General features: G+C 45.8%; 1 protein-coding gene across 1 annotated transcript in view; it reads left to right on the top strand.

Moving 5' to 3' along the window:
• The first annotated feature begins 500 nt into the window (after positions 1-500).
• LOC147442130 (syntaxin-132-like) overlaps positions 501-21,494 on the top strand; it is an 87,961-nt gene continuing 66,967 nt past the window's right edge. Inside the window, exon 1 of the mRNA XM_086528419.1 lies at positions 501-570. The gene's annotated coding sequence lies outside the window, so the exon portion shown is untranslated. The remainder of the gene's footprint in view (positions 571-21,494) is intronic.

Below are 21,494 nucleotides of genomic sequence, written 5' to 3'. Positions count from 1 at the left end.
TGGCACTTTTTGTCTGGGTTTGTGTTCGCATACAGCAGAGAACCGCTCGCTTGCCTAGCCTTCATCTTCGAATCACAGATAAGCTAGGGGGTGCTTGGACCACCCAACAAACTCAAGGTGTGCCACCTTCATTTGTAGCAGTAATTGGTTGAGGATTGCTTATTTTCACTAGCTGCCAAGTTTTGCCATGGCCCACTCCATATTCTCCCTCAGCATCTCTCAATTTCAACCGAAAATTACTTGGTCTATGTGGCTACGTTACTGATAGATGCTAGGGAGGTGAATTTGTACCTTGATAATTTAGTCGGTGTATGAGATCGCCCTCTAAGCTGTCCATCTCTTGAGTCTCGAGTGAGTTCCTCAAGCCTCCTATATAGAGATGCTGTCCATCTCGAGTCTTTTGAGTTAGTTCCTCAAGCCTAGGACTTTTGAGTTAGTTCCTCAAGCCTAGGACTTTTGAAGTAGTTCCTCATTCTGGGTTCCAATTAATTTTTTTGAAAATGCGCCATGCCCTATGAGGCACAGACGCTCTCACGTCGTTTATTACTGCAAGCGTTGTTTCCTTCGCAGGTGCGGGCACTCTCTCTTTCTCTCTCTCAATCTCTCCCCTCCCCCAATACGCAGGCACACATCTTTTCTGTCTCTCACACAGACACACACATACGCGCGCGCGCGATAGCTATACGTGTTGCGCTCGCACCCAGCCACCCACGCACACACACTCTCTCTCCCCTGTATGCGTCCGACTATTGACACATACGCGACTATTCAGAGAGAGGGAGGGAGGGAGATAGAATATACATATAAATGGCTGAAGCTATTGGGTTTCTTCACGGCCTTTGGGAGTTGCCTGTTGGTTCAGCCACTGCACCCTAGTGGGTCTGGTTTACCAAATTATGAGCAGGGGAGAAAGCCTTGTTGCTTCGATTATGAGCCTTGCATACACAGAGATATATCTGGTTTTGCGATTGAGTAATAGAGACAGGTTCCCAAGAAGGAGATTGTACTTAGAGGTTGCTGTGATTGTTTTACCGTGGTATCAGGTGCTATCTCTTGAAGTAGCAATAATCATCCTACAGTAGCCTTAACGGCTCTAAAAGCAGAGTGTTTGCGGTTTGTGTGACGGCTTGGCCTTTTGCTAAAAGAACTCGGGTGTCCTAGTAGTAAGCGAGTTCTGCCCTTCGCTGTGATCACTAGAGCACATTGCTGTATCTCAAAGCCTTGTCTTTGATGCTTGGTCCAAGCATATGGGACTCAGTATTATTTTTTTGGAGGGAGTATATTGAGCGTGTCAAGTCTTTGCAGTATTGCAAGCTGGAAGGCAAGCACGTGGAAACAACTTCTTGCATTGATTCGGGCCTTGTTTTTTTGGGCCTACTAAAGGCTTTAGTATCCATATGGTGAAGGTTGTTTTCGGCCTACTAAAGGCCTTAGTATCCATATGGTGAAGGTTGTTCAATTCTAATTGATGGACATGTGTCCCTAAAAGGGGGCTTAAAAGTCTTGAAGAAAAAGAAATCATGTATTTTTAAATGCTATTTTCCAAAGTTGCATTCACTTCTTTTGCATACTGAAAAATGCTTTAGAGAATAAAGCTGTGTTGCAGGAAACGGCTGTCGAATGGGAGGAAACGTGTTTCTCCGTTTTTGGCAGTCTCTTGCGTTTCCTCTTGCCTCGAAACGCATTGAAACGTGTTATTGAAAAAAACGTAAGGTTAAAAAATTAATTTGCTTGCCTTTGTCTTTCAGCATGTTCGAACTCGGCTCCCTTAATAAAAAAACGAGCCCTCTTTTAAAAAATAAGCAAGCCCTCTTATCCACTATCGTTTGAGAAACACAAAACGTTTTCTAGAGATTGAAATTCTTTCTCTGCACAATGCTCAGAGAGCTCCAAAGCTTCACAGAAGTCTCCTCTCGGTGCGATTGCATGCGAAGAAGCTTCCATGTGTACGTATTAATGAAAGAGGAAGACTATAGCTTTTGATTTATGTAGATTATGAATCTAGTTATTGTTTCATTCATGTGTTGATGCAGATCTTGTTAAAATGTTTGCTTCAATGTAGGTGTCGATATATGTTTGGATTTTTATGTTGTTGGCTACTCTCAAATGGGTGTACCCCTGTCGTTTCCTTGTTCTATAGAATGCCGTTTTTGTTCTTTTCGGACAGATCGACGTTTTTAGTTTGGAAACGTTTCGTGCAACACAAGAATAAAGGATTAAAGAGTGCATTCATAGGAGTTTGATCCCATGATGTGAAGTATTGACTCAATGAACTTTTTCTTAATATTTTAATTTGTAAAGAGTCTTTTGATTTGAGGAATATTTAAAGATTCATTTCAATAATATGTTTTATTATTTTCTATGCTTATTAAATCTATCTTTTTTTAAAAAGCATATATATATATTTTTAATAGTTTATCAATGTGTTTGTATTTTAATGTCTTTATTTTTTGTTCTTTTTATTTTATTTTGTTTTAAAATGCTAATGTGGATTGTGCATCTTTCACCTTATTGTTGAAGTGGGACCTTTTGTAATATATAAACTATTTGTGATTTATGTATGTATAATTGACAATAAAATTTTATCTTATAACACGAAAAAAATGCCATGTGATTGGAAGCACTTATTTAAACTTACTCTCCATAACTCTCATTCTTTCCTTAACTTAGCAGGTCTTAGTACCTTCTCACCTTGTTTATACTTGTATGGTTGAAATGTCACACTCTCTCAAACGTAAGAGAAAAAAAGGAGTATGTTATGAATGCCATGTTTGACCACCAAAATTGATAACGATGAACTGTAAGGACCAAATGAGAAGTATCCTATCATGAGTAACACAACAATTGTATTGAAAAAGAGAGAGAATCCACTCAAGAGACAGAGTGACGAAGTTCCACTCCTAGAAGGTTTTGGTCTCAAACCGTGGAGTCCCTTTTGATATTTCTGTATATTCCTTCTACAAAGTATAAGCTTTGGGAACTTTGCTCTTGCTTCTCCATGTGGTAGAATGTTAGAGAGAGAGCACACACAACATATTTAAAGGCTTTTGGCCTATCCAAGAGCATCTCACATGAAAAGCGTTAGTTCTAAAAGCATTTGGTCCAAAGGCAAGCACTCTACTTTATTTTAGGGTTTAGGTCTCTCGACTAATAATTTGTAAGTTGGTTGGATTAGGATTTGAAAATCCTAACCCCTTTTGTCTTTTAGGCCCCTCGATCATCTTCAATAAGCTAAATCAAGCAATCTCAAATCGGTACCAAAACAAGTTTGAAGCAGAGCAAATCCATTTAAAACAAATTCCAAACAGTTTTCTCAAACAATTTCAAAATTTCAAGCAGAGGATTCTCCTCGTTGCGACAGAGTGGATGTCCAGCTCCTTGCTCCCCAATGCTTCCAGATGTATGTTCCTCGCTCCTATTACATGTTATCTGCACACAAATAACTAGAGCTTCCAAAAATATTAATTTCACATACTGAAATTTTTTATTTGGAAATGGCCGAAGCCGATACAATGGGATAGACTTGCCCTTCAATTTGACATCAAGCACAATTTTCCTACTCTTCTCATTTGTCAAAGTCGCTTTCTTAGTCCGATCATCAACCACGGCGTTGTTCTTGTAGTACCAAGGGATTCCTAGGATACAATGGGATAGACTTGCCCTTCAATTTGACATCAAGCACAATTTTCCTACTCTTCTCATTTGTCAAAGTCGCTTTCTTAGTCCGATCATCAACCACGGCGTTGTTCTTGTAGTACCAAGGGATTCCTAGGATGACGTCATACCCTTCCAAAGGCATGATGTAAAAGTCCTTGGCCCTAAATACCCTTGACAATGCAAAGGAAGTATGCGAATGACAAGTGTAATGGCAACATCCCGTCCGGGTGTCGCTAAATATGCCTCCGCCTGTGGCCCCATTCTATCGGGCGTAATTCCAAGTCGACCCGTCAATTCAAGTGAAATGAAGTTTGCCTTGGCTCCTCCCTCAAAGTAGACGAGGGCTTCCTAATCTCGTACTTTGTCCCATGCGCGGTAAAGTTATGTGCTTTGATCCATTTGATTTGGGTTGGTCTCCGTACAATCTGGTACCACTCTTGCTTTCATCTTTCCTTTTCTGCCACGTTCTTCAGCTGCTCTGGAGCATAGTAACAGGGAATGGCCGTTTTTAGGTCTCCGTTCCCCGTTCCTATTCCAAGTTCCCGTTACGAATCTCCGTTCCGTGTTTCAAACGTGAGTACCCGTAACAGGGAATGGCATTTTGTTCCGCGTTCCCGTTCGGTTTTCCCGTTCCTGGTAACTATGCTCTGGAGCTCTTTGGCCTATCTTCTGATTGTCCTTGCTGTGCCTTTTTGAGGCACCTTGCAGAGATGTGTCCTTGTTCTCTGAGTCGAAACTCTTCCCCTTCTTGGGATAGTCTGTTCTCTATTCCTAGGTCAATCGGGGTCAAGCATCCTTCTCTTTATGAAACTTCCTTCTTCTTTTATTATCAATTGTTGAATTCTGTCCGGTCCTTGGTGTCGAAACTTGATCAGTGGGGTAAGTCATGTTGTCCAAATGCATAGCAAATCCCCGCTTAGTATGTCCCATCAATTGTTGTATGGACTCAAACTTCTTCTCAAGGTAGTAATCTCGGATCTCTTTTCGAAGTCCACATTAAAACCGCTCAAACTGCTGCTTCAAAGTGAGCCTCTTAAAAGAAGAGGCCGATAGTAAAGCATCCCAAAATCTCTCACAATAAGCATCCAAAGTGTCAGCCTTGGTCATCCGAAGATGGTTCTAAGCGGTTATCACATCTTGTTCGTACTCCTGAGTCAGCCAAGAGGAAATAAAGAGCCGTTTGAACTTTAACCACGTAGTCAGGGCTTCTTTCCTTAAAAGAAGAGTGGACCACCACGTTCGTGCATTTCTTTTCAAGAATGATGTTGCCCTCCTGATTTTGGAGTGCTTTGAGTAGCGCCCTCCAGAGAATGCTATGTCAACTTGTTGAATAAAGGCTAAAGCCTTGGGAGCATCTCGAAATCCTGAAAAAGAATTCAAACTTTACTGACTGTATGCCCTCCTTAAATTCCTTGGTCTTTTTGCCCTTGTCTTTGAGAAAATCATATTGGTTGGCTCTGTAAAAGTGTTTCTTCTTTGAATAGAACATGTGATCATTGGAGGCCGAACTCTCAGAGGAGGATGAATCCTCATCAGAACCATCAGAAACATGTCAAGATCTACGGTATGATCTGCTCTTCTTTGCCTCCTCCTTATTCTTTCCAAATTTATGGTTCTTTCTTCGTTTCTTGCCCTTTCTGTCCTCATCACTCGAATCGGAAGAGGAAGAGCTATCCGAACTGTCAAAAGAAGACGAGGACGAACTGGACAGTCCTTCGAAGCGTACATGCTTCTTTTGTTTTCTTGCACTTGCAAAAGAAGATTGACGGCCCAAACAGCTGGGGTAGTCATTCCCCTTGTGTTTTTTTGATTGTTTCTTCGCCCCTTCGCCCCCAAAAGTTAGTTGACTCGTCTTTCGACAACATCATCAAGTTCTTCTTTAGTAAACATCATTGGGGTAGGGGGTTTCTTGTTGGCACCTCTAAGTTGGGACAACTTATGGACATGCCACGTCATCAGTTTGTGACAGGACGAGGTGTCCTTCTCAGAATTGTCAGAGTGTTTCCGATGCTTTCGAGATTTCTTATGGGATCTCCTCTTTGTGGTTCGCTTGACCTTCTTGCTCGTTTGAGTCTTTCTCCGCTTCCAATGCTTCCCGTCCTCCTCGCTGGAGTCGACCCAAATAGCTAGGATAGTCTGCTCCGCGACTCTTCTTCCGGGAGCTGTTTGTAGTCTACATTACTTTATTGACGTGTTGCTCTATAGCGTGTCAAATTCATCTTGCGAGTATAGTTTTTGCTTGCCTACACTCGGGTTTGCTTTCTGTTTCATGGCGGACTTGAGAGGTGAGTGAATGGCAGGCTGCCATCGCGAATGAATCTCGTCAAGCGGGTGATTCTTCAGAAACTTTGCATACTTCGGATCTTTGGAGTACTTGAACATCTGATTAGCGCAAGTGTCAACCTATAGTTGATGCTGGAACTCCATCCTGTCGAGGTCAGTTGGCGGAACTCAGCCATACTCTGCTCTTGATTCATCGGAAAGAGGCTTGCTCCCGCTAGGACCTCTGTTGATCTCTTCACTTCTGTGAGTAGATGGTATAGTTTCCTCCTTGCTGGATTCACTGCCAGAATCCATGTGTGTTGCGGAAAAGGGATTGGATCCTTTATAGAAGAAGAATCATCTAATCTCTGATACCACTGTAATAGACTTGGACACTCCAAGCCAAAGGTTTATTGCAACACATGTGAGAAGATGCAAATAACTGAGCAAAACTTAAATAGAGAGAGATAGAAGAGGAGAGTCGACACGGCATGGTTGATTTGCTCCCAAATGCACTGGTCCCAAAGACTGGCGTCCCTTCTCGGTATTTATTTATTATTATGCTCCACAAAGGTACAATGTTCGAGGGTCCTCCTCTCTTAGTGCTCCCAAGCTGATTTGAGGAGAATGAGGCCCTAGGCACACTTGTAAAGGCCCGTGGCCAAAAGTAGTTGCATGAAAATCTTTGTTCCAAAAGCACGGGGTCCCTAGAGCTCTGTACCAAAATCTGGCACCCGTTGGGCTGATTCCATAAATCATAGAAATTCGTACAGTGCAACGTCAGCAGTCAGTGCAAAATCTGGGCCTGCCCGTACAGCAAGCCACGTTAGCATGTTCTACGCAACTTTGGGTCCTTGCTTTATTCTAATAGGGTTTAGACCTCTCAATCGGATCCTGTAAGTTAGTAGGGTTAGGTTTTTAACCCTAACCCTCCTTGGGCCACTCGGCCAAAATTTGTAAGTTGGTGAAACTTCTTCTGCTTCTTCCATTAGGGTTTACCCCTCGCCTGTCGTCGTTAGGTCATGCCACGTCAACAATTTGCGACACCTACAATCAGTTAAAAATATGAGAGTTTATTTGAGGAGCTTGCCTGTAGGGTCATCGGTCTCACTCCTCTTACGTTTGGAGATAGACCGATCTTTTTGCATCCCTGGTATGAGGATTTTACAATAGCTACTTTTGAGGACAAATGTTAGGTCTCGAAGTACTTTGTGAAACCTGCACAATTTTGGTTGCCAGACATGTTAAGATAGATGGGTTCTATTTTTGGTATACCCTGTATGTGCTCGATATAGACCCATACATTTGTGCCCATCTATTAAGGTGGCTACCACCCCTTCCACAAAGTTTCAAGATCCAATGACTTTTGAGTTGAAAGGGGTGCTACACTCATAGAGGATTGTGGTTATGGGTAGATAGAACTAGTGCCTTAGGTGTCATGAGATGGGGCATCTTGCTGTAGATGGCGACAAGAGCAACGTGACTGCCAACCAAGTAGTCTGGACCATTATGATCCTTCGCATCTCGTGGATAAACTCCTCAAGGAAGTTTAAAGCATTGAAGCTCCACTCAAGTTTGTAGATCAAGGCCGAATCGGATCAAGGATCCTCTTCGTAAGCCAAGACAATGCTCCTCCAAAGTAAAAGTATTGGTTGTACCAAGGTCCAGAAGGAAATCTCTATCCACCGGGTGATGGTGGTGTCTTCTAGTTGATGTCCCTATATGCGCGTAAGCATGACTATCTGTCTCATAAATTCACTCATACGTATGTATCGATCAAACCACAAGTCATACCTCCTTCGGAGTTACGACCGTCGATGTTGAGCTGTAATGAAAGGTTCTCCGTTAATCTCATGCCCAAAAGAAATTGATCAAGTGGATGGCGAGGATATTGCAAGGTGCAAGAGTCACCAATAGATCGCATGGACCACCATGGGATGGTTTCCTGTCAAAGGATATCCTCAAAAGAGGCAAAGTACTTAACTTTCAGCTGTTCACCCAAAAACACATCTACAACTGAAAATGCTACTGTTCAACGAACAGCGTGGTCATCCGCTCCTAGTCAATACCAAACAAGGTGGAACCATATGTAGTTTACAATAAGTATTTGATACGTAAGGTATGTAGTATTGTACGCATTGGGTTACAAGGTACGTAAAAATCCATACAATTGTACAAACTTGACACTTTCAAACATTTTTAATAGAAATTTACAAACCTATAGATCTCTATTCATCGCACTTACCGTGAGAGACGTTTTTAGTACACTTTCAAACATTTTGATAGAAATTACAAGCATATAGATGTCTATCTATCACCGTGAGAGATGTATCTACTATTATCATCCTTTGGAGACCTAGAGACTACATTCTATGTTTCTGAACACTAAGATTCACTAAAGTAAAGTTTATCATATACATATTGATCAAAAGAGGTTACCTGTGACATAATCCAGTTGCAAGCAATATTTTTCAAATTTACCTTAGTTGTTTCGGGCCTTCCGGATACGCGTTTCGAGAAGTTCAATTATTTTCATTCTTACCTGACGATTTGCAGCCTATGGTGAACTTTATAATACAAATGGTCATGTATGTATAATAATTAACGAGAAAAGTCTTGTAAGTTTTCAATACAGGCTACAACTAACATCTCTCCAAAATATACTATTTAGTTCGTTTATATATCTATTTATGTTCCTGTTTTGCGTTTCCTCATCCCAAGCCCAAAACTTTGTTTCTTTTGTTACCTAGCCGTTTTTGTTTGTCCCTTTTCGAAACTCCTAGCAACTATGTTATTTACAGCAAACAAACTATTCTAATAACCTGCAAATCATTGAAGCAAGGAGCATATAGGAAAAAACTAAGATAGAGGAGATCGCTCGCTGCTTGCTGTGCTCGCTCGCCTTCATCCCCCTCGCCCTGCCCACCTGCCAGCTTGCTCGCTGCCCTGCCCATCCCCTTCCAACCCCCCGTGCTGCATCCCCTCTCATTTGCTGCCCCCCACGCTGCCTCTTGTCACCAGCGTGTGACTACTATCTATCCTTTTTGTTGATTTCTTTCTTATTATCTATTTACTTTCACTTTTTGGAAACACCCCTCGGGAAATCTAACTGCCCTGCATTGCATAGCTAGTGTGGAACTGTCCAGAGGGAGTCCAGGCCTGAGGGCAAGAGAGCACTAAGGTTAGACAAGGACTATGGTTAGCCAAACTGGGGTCATGGACCAGCCAAAGTGGAATCCTTTGCTACAGAGGCTACATTTCAGTTATAGGTGTGGCTGCAGTGTACAGAGGGTCGGATGACCTAGAAAGATACAATGGCAGCATCTCCTAAAATTTAGGGAACTGCTATTTTGGGACCTAAAAATGTCTTCACGTCATTACATGCAGTTTGACATGGGGATCATTTTGTTACTCTGTGGCCAAGTCAACAGAGGCTGTAGGTGAGATATTTTTAGACCCGAGGGTCTAAAGCGGGAAAATGCACAAATGAGTGACACTTGGCACTCTGAGGCCAGTTTACTACTTATAGAGAAGACAAAAACGTGATTTTCAGCTGTGAGCTCATTTTCAAGTTTCCTGTCACAGGTTAAGAGCTATGGAGTGCTTGCTTTCCCTCCTATGTACAGTGCGGGGCCATGAGTGATGCTTTGCACGCTACGCACTGCCCTCTCTCTCCTCTATGGCAGTATGTTATGCCCCTCTAGTGGGCTTTTCAATTGACCAATGTACAGTTGTGTGGGTTCATGCGCGATTGCCGAGGCAAGAGCCTCTTGCACAGGTACTGGATTAGCTAGCGGCTAATCCCCCGCAGGTACAGGTGAATTCGGAGAGGTTTCACGCCAGAAATCTCGTCCGATTCAAAGGGCAAGTAGCCCTACAGGTGTAGGAGCTTGAGGACTTGCTACGGATGCGACCGGCACGCAAAATGGAGCCCGAAACAGTAAATTACAGCTTGCTGTGTATTTTTGCATGGTTAGGGTTTTGGCCCTAAACGGTCCCTAATACCCCCAAGAGGTTCGGGGACGCGAGGGGAGTATTTTCAGGGCTGAAAACAGAGAATTCAGCGTGCTGCAGATTCTCGCCAGGTTTTGCAAAGTGCCCGTATGCGTCGAGAAAGTCGTTCAATGCGTGGGAATACTGACTGTGAAGGGTCCTAGTACAGTTATGCTGCCGAAATCGAGCCGGAACAGTTGAAATTCAGCCAAGCTTGTGCGGGGCAGCTTATAGGGAATCACAGCGTTTATTCCCTCTTTTAAACAATAAAGAAATACCGAAAGGGGCGCCTAAGTTAGGGGCCAATCTGATGTCGGTCTTCTCATACAGGTGCATTCTAGCAGCCTGTATCCCTTGCCCCCGTGTTGTGTCTTGAAAGTACAGGTAGAATAGACGACTAATAATGGGTGAAAGCTAAATCAAGGTTTGAAGTAAAGTCTACCGTCCTTTTTGGATTGTACAGGCAGGTTTCATGGTTCCATCGACGGGATTAAATCACTTTTTCCCATAGAAGTGAGCCTTGGTTAGTTTGGGCTTGAAGACATAGGGGATCATAGACCAGACACAGGGAATTGCAATTATGGCTGACAGACCAGATGATGTGACTGAAGAGGTTTCCTCTTCACAGGGTCAACAGACACATGAAGTGGGTGAGTCTTCAAGACCACCACAGACGGATGATGATATATTCAGGACCCAGTTGGCTACTGCTGTGGCTATGTTCACACAAGTAATGCAGAACCCGAGGTTTTTAGCCTTTCTGCAACCTTCTCTTCCGTCTCAGCAAGTTGGGTCACTGGATCATATTCAAAAGCCTGTTAAGGCTCGACCACAGGTGATTCATACTGCAGAGTCAATGGAAACACCTGTACACTTGACGGAGAACATGCAGTCTCCACAACCTGTGCCTAAGGTGCAAGAACAGGTGGCTGAGATGCCAGTCTTTCAAGCTGTACCAGTTCAGCCAGCCACTTTTCAACAGGCTATAGCTGGTTCTAATGGGCAGGGAAGCAACCTACAGGCTATGCAACAAGTCTTCCCACCACCTTCAGTACACCCTGGCTATTTTGGAGGTGGATCGGTATTCCAGAGCATGGCTGGTCATGCACCTGGAAATCAGTTTTACATGCCAGGAACAGTGTTTGGGGGTGCTCAAACGATGATGCCTAACCCCATGTATGGTGTCACGGGCATGCTACCAGGGTTTCAAAGCACTCAAGGCCAATTTGGGATGCCACAGTCAAATTTTGGTATGGCTGGGATTACAAATCAGCAGCCAAATATGGCATTTCTAGGTCAACTTAATTGCGGTCAGGGAACACAAATGAACCCTAACAGTGTTCCCATGTTTTAGTCACTTCCATATGACAACTTAACGCCGCTGGAGAGGCCAACTCCGTACAAAGAAGGTGGCAAAGGTGTGACATTCACGACCTTTACAGGGCTTGATGACAGGAAGAAGGCTCTCTCATTCCTCCAGCAGTTTGACAAGTCCTATGCAGGGGGAAACTTTACAGAGGCTTCAAAGGTCCGCAAAGCAGCCACTTTCTTGACAGGGAATGCGGGACAATGGTGGACAACTTTATTGCTTCAAGGGCAAGCTCCGTCCACATGGATTTACTTCAAGCAGATTTTTGTAGCAGCGTGGTTATCTGATGACTTTGAAGCAGATGTCATGACAGAATGGCACCAGCTTAATGCTGCCACTTGCAGAAATCTGGATGACTACAATCGGAAGTTTTGGAAAGCTCTACTTCGAGTAACTTCCTATAGGTTTGTGCCATTGACAGAACAGATTGAAAAATACTGTTGTGGCCTACCCAAAGGATTGAGAAAGTACTGCACAAAGACCAAAGTCACTACTTTGACGCAGCTCATTGAGGTAGCAAACACTGGTAATGGTTTGCTCAAGGGAGAAGATTGTGAATACTGGCGTCAAGGAAGGCTCAGCCAAGAAAAATTCAGCGAAGAAGTATGTTCCCAAGGAGGCTCTGAAAGTGACTCAGGAGCCGGCCAATGCAGGGAAAGACAAAGCTACGGCTGAATCAGAAAAGGGACCAGCGAAGAAATGGAAAAGACGTTTTCCTCGCAAGTCTGAAGAGCAAAAGAAGGTCTTGAGGTCAGAGAACAAATGCTTCATCTGTGAGCAGCCTGGCCACATTGCTTACAATTGTCCTACAGAGAAAAGGCCAGCTGATTCTGAAGACAAGGAGGACAGGAAAGGAAAGAAGCCCATGGCTGGTCTAGTGCCAGATATGGTGGGCGACAAGCCAAATTCAGATGCAAGTGAGCTTTGCAGAGCATGGGGAAAGGTCAGGGATCAAACAATGCTTATCTTCTTTGATCCAGGTGCCAAAGCCAACTTCGTTTTCCCAGAATTGGCTTCAAAGTTGGGAATCAGACCTTAAGAGATGGGGTATACAGCAGAGGCAGGTTTGGCATGTCCTGGCCATACTGAGGCTGTGACACCCATCATTGGAAAGTTGCTCCTACATATCCAGTCCTATGTAGATGCTGAAGAATTTTACATCATGCCACTGGACGGATGTGATGTGTTGTTAGGTATTCCTTGGTTATTCCGTGTACAGGGAATCATGGATGCCTACAACAAAAAGATCACTGTACAGAGTAGGGGAAAGACTCACATCCTAGATGTAAAGCTTAAAGGGGAGTCTATTCCCACTGTATCAGCTTTTGCTATTACTTCTATAATGAAAAAGCATCTTTCTGCGTACTTGGTTTTTACACGTGAAGTGTCAGATTGTGATGAATCAAATTTATCTGTGCTAGATAAAGAAAGGTCAATGTTTTTACAACAGTATAATGATTGTTTTTCCGATTCATTACCGTCTCAATTACCGCCAGAGAGACCCGAGGACCATGCGATAGATTTGGTGCCAGGCAGTAGCCCACCAAATAAGCCTCTGTACAGGTTAGTGCGGCTCAGCAGAAAGAGATAACGGGCCAAGTACAGGAGCTGTTAGAAAAGGGGCTGATTCAGCCCAGTTCATCTCCATTTTGTTCTCCAGTGTTGTTGGTGCAAAAAAAGGATGGCTCATGGCGTATGTGCATCGACTACCGTGCACTGAACAAGAATACCATCAAGAATAGGTTCCCTATACCTAGAATTGATGACATGCTGGACAAATTAGAAGAAGCAGCTATGTTTAGCAGGATAGATCTAAAGAGTGGGTACCATCAGATCCGCATTAGATCAGAGGATGTGCACAAGACTGCTTTTAGAACAACGTTTGGCGGATGGTGTCAGAATGGATCCTGCAAAAGTTGAAGCGATCAAGTCATGGCCAGATTTGAAGACGGTGCACGATGTCCGAAGTTTCTTGGGACTATGCTCCTATTACAGAAGGTTTATCCGAAATTTCGCTGAGATTGCTTCACCTTTACATGCTCTTCAAAAGAAGGCAGTCACCTTTAGATGGACACAGAAAGAGATTTCAGCTTTTAATCTCTTAAAGGAAAAGATGACTTCAGATCATTGTGTTGCCAGATCTTAGGAAGTCATTTGTGGTCCAGTGTGATGCCTGTGGTAGTAGCATTGGTGCATTGCTAATGCAAGATGGCAGGGTAGTAGCCTATGAGAGCAGAATGTTGCAAGGGCCAGAGATGACCATGCAGGTCTATGAGAAAGAGTTACTGGCTGTGATTCATGCGCTCTTAAGTTGGAAACACTACCTGCTAGGTGCAGATTTCGTTGTCCAAATGGACCATCAGACCTTGCGATACTTCTTGACACAGACAAAGTTATCTGAGAAGCATATGCGATGGGCAAATATCTTGTCCATGTTCCATTTTGAGATTGTGCATGTGGAAGGCAAGAAGAACATTGTGGCTGATGCCTTGTCAAGGAAGCCACAAATTTCAGCTGTGTCAATTCCTTATCATCATGAACTTGATGATATGAGGGAACAATATGCAAATGATGAAGATTTTGCAAGGGTCTTCGAGCAGCTAATGGATGGACAACGTCATGAACACTATCTTCTCAAAGACGGGTTCATGATGATGCATGGCAGATTGTGTGTCACAAAGCCATTGCGAGGCAAAGTTATGGAAGAGAGTCATGTCCCACCGTATGCAGGGCATCGTGGTATCGATGCTACAGTTAAAGCGGTTAAGACATTCTTCTATTGGCCTACATTGAGAAGGGATGTGGATGCCTTTGTGCGAGAATGCCTAATTTGCCAGAAGGTCAAGTTTGACAGGCAAAAGGCACCAGGGTTATTGCAACCACTACCTATTCCAGACAAACCATGGGAAAGTATTGCTATGGATTTTATCTTTGATCTTCCGAGAACGCAGACAGGAAACGATGCTATTTGGACCATTATTTGCAGATTCAGCAAACAGGCTCATTTTATTCCTGTCAAGAAGAAGATAAAGCCAGATCAGATGGCACGCTTGTTTATGAGCAATATTTTCAAGTATCACGGCATGCCACAGTCGATTGTTAGCGATCATGATCCACGCATGACAAGTTTGTTCTGGAGAGGCTTGTTTGAGAATATGGGCAGAACGCTCAAATTCTCTTCGTCATTTCATCCTCAAACAGATGGGCAGTCGGAAGAGGCAAATTCTACTGTCCTAGATCTGCTGAAGTGCTATGTGTCAGAGCATAAAGGAAAGTGGGAGCAGTATTTGCCATTGGTGGAGTATGCATACAATAATATAGTGCATTATCAACTGGCAAGGCACCTTTTGAGATAGTTGAAGGTGGCAAGAAAGTTCCTCCCATACTGCATACAAAGGACAAGATATTTGAAGCAGATAAGTATGTTCAGGACATCGATGAAATGTACAAGAAGGTCAAAGTGGCCTTGGAAAAGACTCAGGCAAAGCGAAAGAAAGCAGCTGATCGTCACCGTCGTGAAGTGGTATTTTCACTTGGTGATTGGGTGCTTCTGCGCTTTGAAAAGGAAAGGTTAAAGAAGATGAAGGGCAAGGAAAGACTGTTTCCAAAGCTCATCATGCGTTACTATGGGCCTTTTCAAGTGTGCGACATAATCAGTGATGTTGCATATATGCTGAAATTGCCTGACAGTTGGAAGATTCACAATGTGTTTCATGTGAGTCTTCTCAGACCCTATGTGGGTGATGTGCCAGAGGATATGCCAGCTGAAGATCAGCCGGAAGTCGAGGAACTTGACGAGATCTTGGTCCCTGAACAGATTTTGGCACATAAGGAAAGAAAAGTGAAAGGCAAGGTTGCTAGGCGTTACTTGGTAAAGTTCAGAAACTATCCACCAATGGATGCTAAGTGGATGGAAGAAGGTGAACTTGCAGAGTCACCAACTGTGTTATCACTTTACCTTGAAGCCTTCGATTTGCAACCTACCTTGACCCCTTGAGTTTCAAAGCTACATGGATTGTCAGTGTGACAATGGCTTTTGAAAGAAATGATGTACATGGTATTTAAAGTGAGCTCAAATGAAATACTTGTTACATGAATGTTAGAGCTGTACAGATTGTCAGTTTGGCAATCACTCTTATGGAATGTCCAAAAGTGTGCTTGGTGCTATAGAAGTGAGTATTTCTTGTCAGTTTGTCAAGAATACAGTAATTGCTTCTATTAAAGAGTACATGTGTAACTGCATTCTTAAACTGTCGGTTTGGGTATGCTCGAAAGTGTTACGGGATCCAACGTGTACTGTAAGACAGTGGCAAAATGTGTAGCTACCATTTTGTCATTGGAAAGTTAGTGACTCAAAGCAATGGCAGAGTGCGAAGCTACCACTATGTCATTGGGACAGGGTTCACACGCAGGCAATATATGTGTCGACGAGGTGTTGAATACACGAGGGTTGACAATGAGCATGTATGTGTCGTACATGTGTCGACAGGTGTTGAATACATCAGTGTTGACTGTGAGCATGTACGACATAGATGCAAACAAGGACGTTTGAGATTTCAAGAGGGGGGTATGTAACCAGCGTGTGACTACTATCTATCCTTTTTGTTGATTTCTTTCTTATTATCTATTTACTTTCACTTTTTGGAAACACCCCTCGGGAAATCTAACTGCCCTGCATTGCATAGCTAGTGTGGAATTGTCCAGAGGGAGTCCAGGCTTGAGGGCAAGAGAGCACTAAGGTTGGACAAGGACTATGGTTAGCCAAACTGGGGTCATGGACCAGCCAAAGTGGAATCCTTTGCTACAGAGGCTACATTTTAGTTATGGGTGTGGCTGCAGTGTACAAAGAGGGTCGGATGACCTAGAAAGATACAATGGCAGCATCTCCTAAAATTTAGGGAACTGCTATTTTGGGACCTGAAAATGTCTTCGCGTCATTACATGCAGTTTGACATGGGGATCATTTTGTTACTCTGTGGCCAAGTCAACAGAGGCTGCAGGTGAGATATTTTTAGACCCGAGGGTCTAAAGCGGAAAAATGCACAAATGAGTGACACTTGGCACTCTGAGGCCAATTTACTACTTATAGAGAAGGCAAAAACGTGATTTTCAGCTGTGAGCTCATTTTCAAGTTTCCTGTCACAAGTTAAGAGCTATGGAGTGCTTGCTTTCCCTCCTATGTACAGTGCGGTGCCAGGGGTGATGCCCTGCACGCTACGCACTGCCCTCTCTCTCCTCTATGGCAGTATGTTATGACCCTCTAGTGGGCTTTTCAATTGACCAATGTACAGTTGTGTGGGTTCATGCGCGATTGCCGAGGCAAGAGCCTCTTGCACAGGTACTGGATGAGCTAGCGGCTAATCCCCCGCAGTTACAGGTGAATTCGGAGAGGTTTCACGCTAGAAATCTCGTCCGATTCAAAGAGCAAGTAGCCCTACAGGTGTAGAAGCTCGAGGACTTGCTACGGATGTGACCGGCACGCGAAACGGAGCCCGAAACAGTAAATTACAGCCTGCTGTGTATTTTTGTAGGTTTAGGGTTTTGGCCCTAAACGGTCCCTAATACCCCCAGGAGGTTCGGGGACGCGAGGGGACCGCTGTACAGGTGATCTGGCGCATTTTCGGGGCTGAAAACAGAGAATTCAGCGTGCTCCAGATTCTCACCAGGTTTTGCAAAGTGCCCGTATGAGTCGGGAAAGTCGTTCAATGCGTGGGAATACTGAATGTGAAGGGTCCTAGTACAGTTATGCTGCCGAAATCGGGCCGGAACAGTTGAAATTCAGCCAAGCTTGTGCGGGGCAGCTTATAGGGAATCACAACGTTTATTCCCTCTTTTAAACAATAAAGAAATACCGAAAGGGGCGCCTAAGTTAGGGGCCAATCTGGTGTCGGTCTTCTCATACAGGTGCATTCTAGCAGCCTGTATCCGTTTCCCCCGTGTTGTGTCTTGAAAGTACAGGTAGAATAGACGACTAATAATGGGTGAAAGCTAAATCAAGGTTTGAAGTAAAGTCTACCGCCCTTTTTGGATTGTACAGGCCGGTTTCACCTCCCCCAACCCTCCCGCTGCTGCCTGCTGTCCCTCAGCCCGCCGCTCCTCCTGGCCAGCGCTATCCACTGCTTGTCTTTTTTGCTCGCCCACCCCCATTGCACACCATTCATTTGTCCCTTCCCTCCCCCACCTCCCTCCCCCATGCCTCACTCTGCTTCGCCTCGACAGTGACATTTCTGTGACATTATCCATCGGAGCTTCTCAAAGGGTGGTCTTCACTCGACTCCTTTCCATCACAGCAGCAGACAGATGGAGGCTCATGCTCCACCTGAGAGGGACTCTCAAGAAGCCCCCTCGCTTGACTCTGTAGAGCCCACCATTCGACTTGGTCTTTCGCCGACAGAGCAAGCGAGCCTCGCAGTAGAGGTGGAGTGCCTCTAGGAAACCTCCGTCATCTGCAAGATCATTGGCACCCGCCCTAGCAGAGGAGAGGTGCGTGATCTCCTCTGCCTTTTAGTAGATCCTCGATGTTCAGCTTCTCGGGCGTGGCTATTACCACATAGAGTTTGAGACTCTCGAGATGGCGTCCAAGGTCATTGCGATGAGCCCCCGGGCCATCCGAGCAATTCGAGCTCCTTTTCGACAGTGGCGTCATGGTTTCGACCCAGCTATCGACGTTCTTGTCGTGGAGGCAGACCTTGCCTTCTTAGTCTGCTTCCCTGGCCTGAGGAGGGAGTACCTTCCGCTACTATCCAAGATAGGCTCAGAGATTGGGGCTGTTCTAGAGACACCTCGCACGGCAACTGGCATTCCCACAGTACGTGTTCTGGTTCGGGACTCCCACACCCTCTCGAAGGTCATTCTGCTACCTCGGGTGAGTGGTGGTTGGCTCCGCCAGAGAGTGGGCCTCCCGAATCAGTGTTTCATTTGTCTTCAGATGGGTCATCTTGCGAAGGCCTGTCTGCGGAGGAGGCCTCGACCTTCACCTCAGGCTCAGCCCCAGCCTCCTAGGGCTGACCAACAGCAGCAGACAGAGTCGCATGGTACTCAGGCAGACTCACCCTTCGAGCGTGGAGTTCAGGCAGAGGAGGGCTGGTAGCACGTTCGTGGTCGACGTTGACAGGGGTCACCATGTCAGCCTGGCCCTTTGGGTGGTCGCCAGGCTCCAGGTTAGCAGCAGTGGGTTGCCACAGGGAACAGTTTCGACCCTCTTCAGCAGGACGAGGTCCCAACTCCACCCTCCACCTCAGCCTCACCTTCGACAGCCCCTTCTCCCCCCCGAGTTTCCTCCCCTCCCCTCTCCTTCTGCCGCTCCCCGTCCCCCCACTCCTCCATCTCCCACTAGTCCCCCTGCTTCCACATCTCCTCTCGTTCCTACCCCGCAACCAACCCATGGGGTAGGACCTTCCTCGGCTGCTAGGAGATTTGGCAGCGCTTTTGCCACGAGTCGCTTGGCGTTAGAGGGACAACCCTTCTTGCGTAGCCCCTTTTGGTGCAGACATCTCCCTTTGCAGCTGTTGCTTGTGGACTGACGAGTTTCGACATTCATCGCAGGTAGGGATTTCTTTGCCTACGACTTCACGCGGTTTCTCGGCGACCCTTCACCAGACTTTGAGGCAGCTTGTTTCAGAGTTCATGTACTGTTCCTTGCAGCTAGAGGGATAGAGGCCCTGGACTTAGCGGTTGGCTTCTCTTTTCCCTTCTGTGGCAGGGATTAGTCCGAGTGGACTCTGGACTCAGTGATGGAATGGCTGCCTGCAGGCACAGGCCCTCGAGTTCTCTCACCACATGGGAGACCTAGGGGTTATAGACCCGATACAGACTTTGTGGCCGTTGCCAAGTTCTCAGTGACACCTCTAGACTCGGCAGGATGCAGACACATTGTGGTACAGTTCTTTGCTGACACGCAGAGCCCACCATGCTATGTATACATACATGAGGACTCTTGGACAAAGGAGGTTGCCCTGCGCATGGCACGTTCTTCTTGGGCCTGGGCTAGATAGTCTTTGCAGTCACGCCTATCTCGGGGACGCTCGGATGCGGATTACTCCCCATCCAAGCTAGCCTCGAAGATAGTGCGGTTAGCTGCTATTGTTGCATCAGTTCTCTCTTGTTCCCCATGAGGATGTCTCAAGGAATGTGCAGGGATTAGGTGGGCCCCAGTTTCAGCGCCAACGGGGTCGATTGTGTCAGGAGCTTCAGCGATGCCTTGTGGCGGAGAGATTGATATTCTTATGCTGCATGAGCATCATCTTTGTGAGAGCCGCATTAGACGATGTGGTCAGCTTTTGCATGGGCGAGTTGAGACATTTTGGTCAGTTGCATTTGGACCTGGTGGTATCCAGGGAGGGGTATGTATGACTATTGCAGACTCTTGGCAAAAGGCCATTGTGGGCAGAGGTATTATTGTGCCTAGGACGGCTCAGTGGATTACTATGGAGGTTCAGGGCTGCCTCTTGAGCTTCCTGAACATCTATACGTTCAATGTGCATGTGCAGAGTTTTAGTCTCACATTGTAGAGTCTCTGCCGCATGCAGAGCAATGGTGCATTGGGGGTGACTTCAGAATGTTGGAGGACCCCTCTCATGACAGGATTGGAGGTAGCCATGCTACTGTGCATGGAGCTGAGTTGGCAGCCTGGGAGAGGCTATGTATGACTTTAAGGGTTTCAGATGTTTGGCAGCACTCTGGCTTTGTGAGGCCCCCAGACAGCTTGGCCTTTTCTTGCTCGGGGACCGCACAGTGGGAGGAGTGAATCTATCTCGGATAGATCGCTTCTACGCTAGTGACCACATTTGTGACTTGGGTGGGTTAGTTTGCATCTTGGCTGGGACATCTTTTTCAGACCATACACCAATGGTCCTCACTATGATAGATAGACAGAGGAGGTGGAGCACGATGCTACGCATCCCTGAGAGGATCTTGTTAGACTCAGAGTGGTGGCTCTTTGGACATAGGGCTTGGACACGGAGGACTCTCGTGCTGACAGAGTGGCCAATGATGCTTGGAGCACCAAGTACCGTGCACCGTCGTAAAGAGGTGTTCGGGCACTCATCATCAATCTATCCTCCGTTTCCTTTGGACTTGCTCAGCTTAGTCATTTCTTTCTCTCGGAGTCTACGGCCCGCCTAGCTGCAACTAGGGAGGAGGAGTAGCGTCTTCATCAGGGCGTTACTTCCTTGCAGAGGATGCAGGAGCAGCACCCAGATAGTCCTTGGTTGGAGGAGCAGTTGCAGCACGCTCGCCAGGAGCTTGCCAGCAAAGAGGAGAGGCGTCATGAGTTTGCTTTCAATCGACAGGTATCTCAGTGGACGCAAGTGGGTGACAGAGTGACTGGGTCATTCTTTGAGATAGTGGGACCTTGTTATGCGCACACCAGTTGAGGAGACCCGATAGGCTAGTTGCTTCAGAGCCAGAGGATATGCGCGTGCAGTTGCTACTGACTTTTACCGTGACTTGCTGTCAGCAGAGCCTCAGTCAGAGCGTCAGGATGCATGCGGAGAGCAGGTTTGGGCACAGATGCCTTGTCTTGTGACTGAGCGTTAGAGGCTTGAGCTGCCTCTCTAGCTAGAGGAGCTCCATGCGGCCCTTAGAGCACTTCCCCGAGGTAGTTGTCCCGGTGAGGATGGTTTGACTCCCAGTTTTTTCTTGGAGTACTGGGACTTGTTGGGCACAAACCTTTGTAGCAATTTTCAGTACATCTTGCACACAGGAGAGATGCCTGACAGCATGAGTGAGGGCTTGATATACCTCATTCCCAAGGAGGGAGGCTCCTTGGGATGAGATCCGGCAGTGGCGGCCCATTACCATCCTCAACTCAGCCTACAAAATTCTAGCCAAGGCTCTGAGTTTGAGGATTCTACCACTTCTAGAGAGCATTATACGGGGGAGCCAGACAGGTTTTGTCAAGGAGTGCAGTATCCTTGACAACATCTTCACTTTTTGGGAGTCGTCTGCCCTCGCACGCCTCCGAGGTGAGGATCTGGTGATACTTGTTCTCGATTTTGAGAAGGCTTGGGACTTCTTGGAGGGTACTCTACGTAGGATGGGCTTCTCAGATGCTTAGATCAGAGGTGTGTTAGCTCTCTACAGACGTGCACACAGTTAGGTGCTTTTGGCAGGAGGTAGAGGAGACTATTTCATGCTCAATCTCTCGGTCAGACAGGGCTGCCCTCTAGCCCCTTTCCTCTTGTTGTTCTATGCGGAGGCGATGAGCAGATTC

This window comes from Adiantum capillus-veneris, chromosome 14 (assembly GCF_014529385.1).
Source record: "Adiantum capillus-veneris isolate H3 chromosome 14, ASM1452938v2, whole genome shotgun sequence".
Lineage (NCBI taxonomy): Eukaryota > Viridiplantae > Streptophyta > Polypodiopsida > Polypodiales > Pteridaceae > Adiantum > Adiantum capillus-veneris.
This window is presented reverse-complemented; position numbering and strand designations above follow the sequence as displayed.